The following is an 11,085-nucleotide window of genomic DNA, read 5'->3' on the forward strand; positions in this document are numbered from 1 at the left end:
GAATCAGAAAGCAATGGTCTAGTACTGATCACTACAACCGCCATTTGCCAAGTTTCAGGCTCCATGCTCAATATTTTCCCATAGATTATCTCATGTCTTCCTCATAATCAGTCTCTAAGAGAGATCTCACCTCCATTTCATGCTGTGGAAGCTAGGCCTCAGGTTGGTCCCGAACTCGGCAGCGTCCCCACACAAGTCCAAGGCCCTCTAACCCTGGGCTTTCTGAGTTCAGAGCCAGAACTCCCTTTTAACCACTATTAGCTGGAAGAAGAGTCTAGAATAGCACAGAGCCTCCCACAAGGGAGGGTCAAAGTAGCTTCCAGGGTACACCTGGGTCAGCTGCTAGAGAACCAGACAAACAGGTTTCTTGCCCATTGGTCAGGGTACCCGTTTGGTCTGAGCAGCGACTAGGGCCGGAGGCAGGGTAGGACCAGGGAAGGACAAGGCCAATACAATGAAAGGGAAATATCCAGCACCTAGGAGAGCTCCAGGTTTGCTTCTCAGAGGGGCTGGACCTGGCAATGCTCCTGGCCTTCTCATTTGCTCAAAGAGCTTCCCCAGGTCAAGCAATCTGTTCAGTGTGGTGACTGGGTGGCCTGGGCTGCTGCTGCGTTAAGATGAGACGTGCGCCAGACTTCTAAGCTGTAGCCCAGCTAAGCCCCTGAACCCGGCCCCTGCCCTGAATTCTTGAGCAATGGAAACAGCAGTGACAGCTGTGAAAACATGCAGCCTTGCTCATCTTGGCATTGAGTTATAGAGCACATCATCATTATAGAGGGAATCAGTAACATCTGTCTTTCCTGGCCTTTACTTAACTTATTCGAGTTAGGAAACCTCTCCATGCTCCTACTCTGTAACTACTGTAAATGATGCAAAAGAGGAGAGAGAGACTTGAGACAGAAAGAGGGAAGGAGAATTAATTTACCACTGGGTGAAATGAAAATGTACTGAAGTGTAATGGAATTTCATTAACTTCGGAAATGATGATGAATGCTGTCCAAATAATTCTTACTAATGCATAATTCACAGCTGAAAATAGAGCCAAACTCTCCTAAAAAGCACATCCATTTATGCCCCCAAGTTAATTTGGTGTGTTATTCAGGATGGTTGACAGGATAAAAGATCTACTATGAAATGTAATCATCTATTAAGATTGGGAATCTATGAGTCTTTCTAGTTTAGTAGATGATGGTAGCTGATAACAAGTGGCATCTTCAGAGGCAGACACCCACAGTCCTCGTTCTCATAATTTGAATCTCCCCAAAGACATCATTTTAGACAGAACCACAGACAAGATAGGATGAGCTTTGAGATCTCCATAGCAACCATGGCCCAATTCATATATACCCCCAAAGCAGATTAAAATCAATTTCAGAAGATTCAAATGGGGTTAGGAAAAGGCCTATACCTTTTCCGACTGGAAATGTTTTTACATTATATGTTTATAGAGTATATAAATTATATAGACCATATATTATGTACATTAACATATAACTACACAGAAAGATTTAAAAATTCCTTTCCCACTTTGTGTAATACTGTATATCCTATTTCACAAACTCTCATCGACATTTATCTCTTAACGTTTCAAGATATAATAATCCCTTCATTAAAACTCGCTTATGCTTTTTGTATACTCAGGAGAGTGGTAATGGGAGAGAGACCTTTTCACCTTTAGGTCTAACGGAAACCACCACGTGCTTGGCAGAGTGTAACTATATTAAGTAGGAGGACAGCTATTGGTCCAGCTCCCACCAATGGGAATATGTAGCTTCAGAGGCCAGCTGACATCTCACAGTGGAGGCATCATGGCTTCTCCCCCCATGGGACCCTTCAGCCAATTAGAGAGAACCTTGGTAAGACATATGCACGGTAATGTCAGGGATGACTTCTGGGAACCCTCTGAACTCCTTTCCCAAGGTGGATTGTGCTGTGTAGAGGTGGAGGTGTGACAGGAAGAGCATTACCTTCCAAGACCACCCCTCTTTGTCTTAATGGCCAGACCTTATGTTTTGGGGCACTGGGGTGCTAAACAGCACCTCGGCTGCTGATACAGGATATGTGATTAAGTAGGAGGCAGCCACTGGCCAGCTTCCACCAATGAGAGACCTAGTTTCAGGGGTTATCAACGCCTCACAATGGAGACATCATGGCTCCCCCCACCCACCCCCTGCCGGCCTGTGGGTCCCTCAGTCACTCAGAGAACACCTTGTACGCACACACGAATATTGATATTAGGGAATGTATCTCTCCCTCTGAACAACTTCCCTTAGGGCAGAAATGCAAATATAGAAGGCAGTTATTTACTAGGAGGTCCCTGAATTCTCCCTTCATCCCTTTTCTTTCCCCTCGTCCCCTCATATCCTCACCCAGCTGCCCGGCTGTTATTCTGTAATGTTATAGTCTGCCTCCCTCACAGGTAACCCTTGGTAAAAACACTTGTCCCTGCTGGTTCCCATACCTAGGTGCACTCACATTGAATTATCCAATGTATTTTCTGAGTCATATCTAAGTTTTCCACACCTCAGAACTTTTGAAAACTGTTGAGTGCTTGAAAAGGAGCCCAGCCCTGCTCCTTAGCAGGCATTCAGGACCCTATATGACTTGTAGCTGTTCCCCCTCCAGCCCCATCTATCTCCGAAGGCTTCTCCCCATCATCCCTGCTTTAGGTGTTTTACCTAGAACTAGTGTCAGTATTAGAGCTCACCCTCGGCCTGAAATGTTTGTTACTTCATCTTCACCCCTACAAAGCCCACTTATCTTTCAAAGTCCAGGTCCATTATCTCCTTTGAAGCCTTCTACCCTCTAGTTTAAATGCTCCTTTTGCTGCTAGTTTGAATTGAGACCCAGTGTCTCTTGCTCCTTAGTACCTTTAGTACTTTTAACTGCTTAGTACCTTTAGTCCTTTGCCCTCTATCTTATGTTATTTAAAATTTTTTTAGATGCCTCTATTGAATGAATCCTTGTAAGCTGTCTCCAAATCTTTCTGCAGCAAGTAGAATAAATAGTAAATATACAGTCTCTCGGAGAGTTTCACCTCAAAACCCTAGCTTGATGACCACTCTGCTGCTTGTTCTATATACCCCATCCACCATCCCTCCCACTACCTTGATCTTTTTCGGGCAAGCCTGCTGCTTCTGATGGGAATTGATAGATGTCAAGTGCAAGTGTCCTCCTGGTGGGTGGATGGATGTTGGTAATTCTCCGGATGTGAGCCTCGCCACGAAGGTGGGTTTCTGATGTCTTCACCTAGGCTCTTCTCCAGAGTCTGAGCTGTCTCAGGGAGTGAGTCTGTATTTATACCCTGCCCTGCCCAGATGGCACTACTCTGTGCTAATCAACCTACTATGACCTGACTTGAACTGGGACGTAAGTGGGCCAGGACTAGGTTATATATGAATATATTTCAGTGATTGAATACTTTACAAGGTAGAAGAAACATATTTATACATAAGCACAAAGACTAATACAGTAACTGTTAACCACAAAAATTTTTTCCAGAATTCTAGACTCACAAACCCACTTCCCCTCTCGTTCATAAAGAGTGTGAACAGGCACTAGGAATACTGCGTAATCTCCATGGCACTCATCAGAGGACTACTGCTTATTTCAGCCTTGGATTAGACCCTATAGCCAAGACATATCCCACTTCTTTAAAAACTGTAACAGCAGTAGCAAAAGATGGGAAATTTTCAGGGAGTTTAGTTCTAACTAAACTTCATGGATCTCCATGCTGTAAAACCTCTTGCAATAAAAAAAAATGCTCACCTTTATATATATATATATATATATATATATATATATATATATATATATATATTTTTTTTTTTTTTTTTTTTTTGGCTGTACGCAGGCCTCTCACTGTTGTGGCCTCTGCGTTGCGGAGCACAGGCTCCGGACGCGCAGGCTCAGCGGCCACAGCTCACGGGCCCAGCCGCTCCGCGGCATGTGGGATCTTCCCGGACCAGGGCATGAACCCGTGTCTCCTGAATCGGCAGGCGGACTCTCAACCACTGCGCCACCAGGGAAGCCCCATATATATATATATATATATATATATATATATATATATATATATATATGTATATATATATTTTTAACATCTTTATTGGAGTATAATTGCTTTACAATGTTGTGTTAGTTTCTGCTGTATAACAAAGTGAATCAGTTATACATATACATGTATCCCCATATCTCCTCCCTCTTGTGTCTCGCTCCCACCTGCCCTATCCTACACCTCTAGGTGGTCACAAACCACCGACCTGATCTCCCTGTGCTATGTGGCTGCTTCCCACTAGCTACCTATTTTACATTTTGTCATGTATATATGTTCATGTCAGTCTCTCACTTCATCCCAGCTTACCCTTCCCCCTTCCCGTGTCCTCAAGTTCATTCTCTAGTAGGTCTGTGTCTTTATTCCTGTCTTGCCCCTAGGTTCTTCATGACCTTTTTTTTTTTTTTTTTGATTCCATATATATGTGTTAGCATACGGTATTTGTTTTTCTCTTTCTGACTTACTTCACTCTGTATGACAGACTCTAGGTCCATCCACCTCACTAAAAATAACTCAATTTCGTTTATTTTTATGGCTAATATTCCATTGTATATATTGCCACATCTTCTTTATCCATTCATCCATCGATGGACACTTAGGTTGCTTCCATGTCCTGGCTATTGTAAATAGAGCTGCAATGAACATTGTGGTACATGACTCTTTTTGAATAATGGTTTTCTCAGGGTATATGCCCAGTAGTGGGATTGCTGGGTCATATGGTAGTTCTAGTTGTAGTTTTTTAAGGAACCTCCATACTGTTCTCCATAGTGGCTGCTATCAATTTACATTCCCATCAACAGTGCAAGAGGGTTCCCTTTTTTCCACACCCTCTCCAGCATTTATTGTTTGTAGACTTTTTGATGATGGCCATTCTGACTGGTAGGAGGTGATACCTCATTGTAGTTTTGATTTGCATATTCTCCAATGGTTAGTGATGTTGAGCATCCTTTCATGTGTTTGTTGGCAATCTGTATATCTTCTTTGGAGAAATGTCTAGTTAGGTCTTCTGCCCATTTTTGGATTGGGTTGTTTGTTTTTTTTGATATTGAGCTGCATGAGCTGCTTGTATAGTTTGGACATTAATCCTTTGTCAGTTGTTTCATTTGCAAATATTTTCTCCCATTCTGAGGGTTGTCCTTTTATCTTGTTTATGGTTTCCTTTGCTGTGCAAAAGCTTTCAAGTTTCATTAGGTCCCATTTGTTTAATTTTGTTTTTATTTCCCTTTCTCTAGGAGGTGGGTCAAAAAGGATCTTGCTGTGATTTATGACATAGAGTGTTCTTCCTATGTTTTCCTCTAAGAGTTTGATAGTTTCTGGCCTTACATTTAGGTCTTTAATCCATTTTGAGTTTATTTTTGTGTATGGTGTTAGGAAGTATTCTAATTTCATTCTTTTAAATGTAGCTGTCCAGTTTTCCCAGCACCACTTATTGAAGAGGCTGTCTTTTCTCCACTGTATATTCTTGCTTCCTTTATCAAAGATAATGTGACCATACGTGCGTGGGTTTATCTCTGGGCTTTCTATCCTGCTCCATTGATCTATATTTCTGTTTTTGTGCCAGTACCATACCGTCTTGATGACTGTAGCTTTGTAGTATAGTCTGGAGTCCAGGAGCCTGATTCTTCCAGCTCCATTTTTCTTTCTCAAGATTGCTTTGGCTACTCGGGGTCTTTTATGTTTCCATACAAACTGTGAATTTTTTTGTTCTAGTTCTGTGAAAAATGCCATTGGTAGTTTGATAGGGATTGCACCGAATCTGTAGATTGCTTTGGGTAGTATAGTCATTTTCACAATGTTGATTCTTTCAATCCAAGAACCTTGTATATCTCTCCATCTATTTGTATCATCTTTAATTTCTTTTATCAGTGTCTTATAGTTTTCTGCATACAGGTCTTTTGTCTCCTTAGGTAGGTTTATTCCTAGGTATTTTATTCTTTTTGTTGCAATGGTAAATGGGAGTGTTTCCTTAATTTCTCTTTCAGATTTTTCATCATTAGTTTATAGGAATGCAAGAGATTTCTGTGCATTAATTTTGTATCCTGCTACTTTACCAAATTCATTGATTAGCTCTAGTAGTTTTCTGGTAGCATCTTTAGGATTTTCTATATGTAGTATCATGTCATCTGCAAACAGTGACAGTTTTACTTCTTCTTTTCCAGTTTGGATTCCTTTTACTTCTTTTTCTTCTCTGATTGCTGTGGCTAAAACTTCCAAAACTATGTTGAATAAGAGTGGTGAGAGTGGGCAACCTTATCTTGTTCCTGATCTTAGATGAAATGGTTTCAGCTTTTCACCATTGAGAACGATGTTGGCTGTGGGTTTGTCATATATGGCCTTTATTATGTTGAGGTAAGTTCCCTCTATGCCTACTTTCTGGAGGGTTTTTATCATAAATGGGTGTTGAATTTTGTCAAAAGCTTTTTCTGTTCACCACTTTTTAACTTGTTACCTACTTCCTGTAAAGTGTTGTTGCTTTCTCCTTCAAGCATCACTGTCCATTCCTGCAACGCTGTAAATCCAGCCTCTTTCCCTTGCTTAAAAAAGGAAACCTCAAAAAAGAAAAGAAAAGAAAAGAAAACCTCATAACCTCTGTCAAAATAGCAACAACAAAAAAGTATTCCTTGTTGGGGCCCAGGGCAGGCTACCCCCAAATATGCTTTATTGGCATGTTGATTATTTTGAATTAAAGTTTTTAGGAAATGACTGATGCAGGAGGGGCACTTTGACCCTTCTTTCTCTCTCCCTGAAAGCGGGAAATAAATCTCTCATGTGAAAAGTGCAACTCCTTACATCTGGAGGTAGAAGGACCCCCTTATCACCGGAGACTGGGAATTCACTTCTTCCATTGACTACCCCAAGATCATACTCTGTTTAGATTCTTCTCTAATTGAGCACCCCAAATCAACCTTTCTTTGTCCTGTCAATTCCTGACACGTTTATTGTTTCTTTGTCTAAAAAGTATAGAAGCTGCCTAGCTGTGGCTATTTCTTGGGTCCTATTTCTAAGAGACCTTCATGTGCACAAACTAAAATTTGTTTCTTTTTCTCCTGTTATTCTGTCTTGCATCATTTTGTTATTAGTCCCGCCACAAGAACTCTAGAGGGAGAGAGGGGGAAATTTCCCCCTCCCCAGCACCATACACTGCACAGAACTTCTAGAGGCTTCTTTGAGTAACACTAATTTAATTGTGTTTGTTAATTGTTCACACATAAAAAGTAAAACCAAAATTGACAAATAGGATACCCTATCACAGAGTTACATTCACATTTAAAAAAAATTTTATTGGAGTATAGTTGATTCACAACGTTGCATTGGTTTCAGGTGTACAGCAAAGTGAATCAGTTTTACATATACATATATCCACTCTTTTTTAGATTCTTTTCCCATATAGGTCATTACAGAGTATTGAGTAGAATTCCCTGTGCTCTACAGTAGGTCCTTATTAGTTATCTATTTTGTATATAGTAGTGTGTATACGTCAATCCCAGTCTCCCAGTTTATCCTACTCCCTTACATTTACTTTTAAAATATAAAGCTCTCATAGAAATTAAATCAGTTCAGATAGCTTAACTGGTTGCCCTCACCTAGACTTACCTACTGACAAAGGAGAAAAGAAAATACTTATATTTGTTGTAAGTATATGGCTTTAGGTTAATCTGACTTCAAAATGCTTTGAAACAGAGAGGTTTTCTGACCTTGACGAAACACTTATAAAAATGGACTAACTAAAGAACCTTTAGATGCTGTTAACTTAAGGAAATAGCTATAATAAAGGTGGAGCATCATTCAGAGTGCAAGGATCCAGCATCTCACGATAAAACCTTAGCGGGGGGGACCTTGAAGATGGCGGAAGAGTAAGACGCGGAGATCGCCTTCCTCCCCACGGATACACCAGAAATACATCCACACGTGGAACAACTCCTACAGAACTCCTACTGAAGGCTGGCAGAAGACCTCAGACCTCCCAAAAGGCAAGAAACTCCCCACGTAACTGGGTAGGGCAAAAGAAAAAACAGAGACAAAAGAATAAGGACGGCACCTGCACCAGTGGGAGGGAGCTGTGAAGGAGGAAAAGTTTCCACACACTAGGAAGCCCCTCCGCGGGCGGAGACTGCGGGAGGCAGAGGGGGGAGTTTCGGGACCGCGGAGTAGTGCATAGCGACGGGTGCGGAGGGCAAAGCGGGGAGATTCCTGCACAGACGATCGGTGCTGACCGGCACTCACCAACCCGAGAGGCTTGCTGCTCACCCACCGGGGCGGGCGGGGCTGCGAGCTGAGGCTCGGGTTTTGGTTTTGGACGGAGCTCAGGGAGAAGACTGGGGTTGGCGGCTTGAACATAGCCTGAAGGGGTTGGTGCGCCACGACTGGCCGGGAGGGAGTTCGGGGAAAAGCCTGCACCGGCCGAAGAGGCAAGAGACTTTTTCTTCCCTCTGTGTTTCCTGGTGCGCGAGGAGAGGGGTTTAAGAGCGCTGCTTAAAGGAACTCCAGAGACGGGAGCGAGCCGCGGCTAAAAGCGCGAACCCCAGAGACGGGCGCGAGCCGCGGCTGAGGGCGCGAGCCCCCGAGACGGGCGCGAGCCGCGGCTGAAAGCGCAAACCCCAGAGACGGGCGCGAGCCGCGGCTAAAACCGCGGACCCCAGAGACGGGCGGGAGACGCTAAGGCTGCTGCTGCCGCCACCAAGGGGCCTGTGTGCGAGCACAGGTCACTCTCCACACCCCTCTTCCGCGGAGCCTGTGCAGCCCGCCACTGCCAGGTTCCCGGGATCCAAGGACAACTTCCCCGGGAGTACGCACGGCGGGTCTCAGGCTGGTGCAACATCACGCCGGCCTCTGCCGCAACGTCACGCTGCCTCTGCAGCCGCAGGCCCGCCCCGCACGTAGTGCCCCTCCTACCCCCATCCCCCAACCCCCGGCCTGAGTGAGTCGGAGGCCCCGAATCAGCGGCTCCTTTAACCCCGTCCTGTCTGAGCGAAAAAACAGACGCCCTCCAGCGACCTACACGCAGAGACAGGGCCAAATCCAAAGCTGAGCTCCTGTGAGCTGTGAGAACAAAGAAGAGAAAGGGAAATCTCTCCCAGCAGCCACAGAAGCAGCGGATTAAAGCTCCACAATCAACTTGATATACCCTGCATCTGTGGAATACCTGAATAGACAAGGAATGATCCCAAATTGAAGAGGTGGAATTTAGGAGCGAGATCTATGATTTTTTTCCCTTTTCCTCTTTTTGTGAATGTGTACGTGTATGCTTCTGTGTGAGATCCTGTCTGTATACTCTTGCTTCCACCATTTGTCCTAGGGCTCTATCCGTCCATGACTTTTTTTTAAAAATTCTTTTTCTTAATAATTAAGTTTAATTGTAATAACTTTATTATACTTTACCTTCGTTCTTTCTTTCCTTCCTTCCTTCCCTCCTTTAGACAACGAATCACCCCAAATTGAGGAGGTGGTCTCAGGGAGCAGGATTTATGATTTTTCCCCCTTTACCTCTTTTTGTGAAGGTGTATGTGTATGCTTCTGTGTAAGATTTTTTCTGTATAGCTTTGCTTCCAACATTTGTCCTAAGGTTCTATCCGTCCCTTTTTTTTTTTTTTTCTAAATATTTTTTAATTCAATAACTATATTATACTTTATTTTATTTTTACTGTATCATCTTTCTTTCTGTCTTTTTTCCTTCTTTCCCTCCTTCCTTCCTTCCTCCCTCCCTCCCTCCCTCCCTCCTTTCTTTCCTTCTTTGCTTCTTTCTTCCTTCCTTCCTTTCCTCCTTTTCTTCTTTCTTTACTCATACTTCTACTAATTCTCCCTACTTTTTCTCCCTTTTATTCTGAGCTGTGTGGATGAAAGGCTCTTGGTGCTCCAGCCAGGAGTCAGGGCTCTGCCTCTGAGGTAGGAGAGCCAACTTCAGGACACTGGTCAACAAGAGACCTCCCAGCTCCACATAATATTAAACGGTGGAAATATCCCAGAGACCTCCATCTTAACACCAGCACCCAGCTTCACTCAACGACCAGCAAGCCACAGTGCTGGACAACCTATGCCAAACAACTAGCAAAACAGGAACACAACCCCACCCATTAGCAGAGAGGCTGCCTAAAATCATAATAAGGCCACAGACACCCCAAAACACACCACCAGACGTGAACCTGCCCACTAGAGAGACAAGATCCAGCCTCATCCAGCACAACACAGGCACTAGTCCCCTCCACCAGGAAGCCTACACAACCCACTGAAACAACCTTAGCCACTGGAGACAGACATCAAAAACAACGGGAACTACGAAAGTGCAGCCTGCAAAAAGGAGACCCCAAACACAGTAAGATAAGCAAAATGAGAAGACAGAAAAACACACAGCAGATGAAGGAGCAAGATAAAAACCCACCAGACCTAACAAATGAAGAGGAAATAGGCAATCTACCTGAAAAAGAATTCAGAATAATGATAGTAAGGATGATCCGAAATCTTGGAAGTAGAATGGACAAAATGCAAGAAACAGTTAACAAGGACCTACAAGAACTAAAGATGAAACAAGCAACGATGAACAATGCAATAAATGAAATTAAAATCACTCTAGATAGGATCAATAGCAGAATAACTGAGGCAGAAGAACGGATAAGTGACCTGGAAGATAAAGTAGTGGAAATAACTACTGCAGAGCAGAATAAAGAAAAAAGAATGAAAAGAACTGAGGACAGTCTCAGAGACCTCTGGGACAACATGAAACGCACCAACATTCGAATTATAGGGGTTCCAGAAGAAGAAGAAAGAAAGAAAGGGACTGAGAAAATATTTGAAGAGATTATAGTTGAAAACTTCCCTAATATGGGAAAGGAAATAGTTAATCAAGTCCAGGAAGCACAGAGGGTCCCATACAGGATAAATACAAGGAGAAACACGCCAAGACACATATTAATCAAACTGTCAAAAATTAAATACAAAGAAAGCATATTAAAAGCAGCAAGGGAAAAACAACAAATAACACACAAGGGAATCCCCATAAGGTTAACAGCTGATCTCTCAGCAGAAACCCTACAAGC

Source organism: Phocoena sinus, chromosome X (assembly GCF_008692025.1).
Source record: "Phocoena sinus isolate mPhoSin1 chromosome X, mPhoSin1.pri, whole genome shotgun sequence".
Classification (NCBI taxonomy): domain Eukaryota; kingdom Metazoa; phylum Chordata; class Mammalia; order Artiodactyla; family Phocoenidae; genus Phocoena; species Phocoena sinus.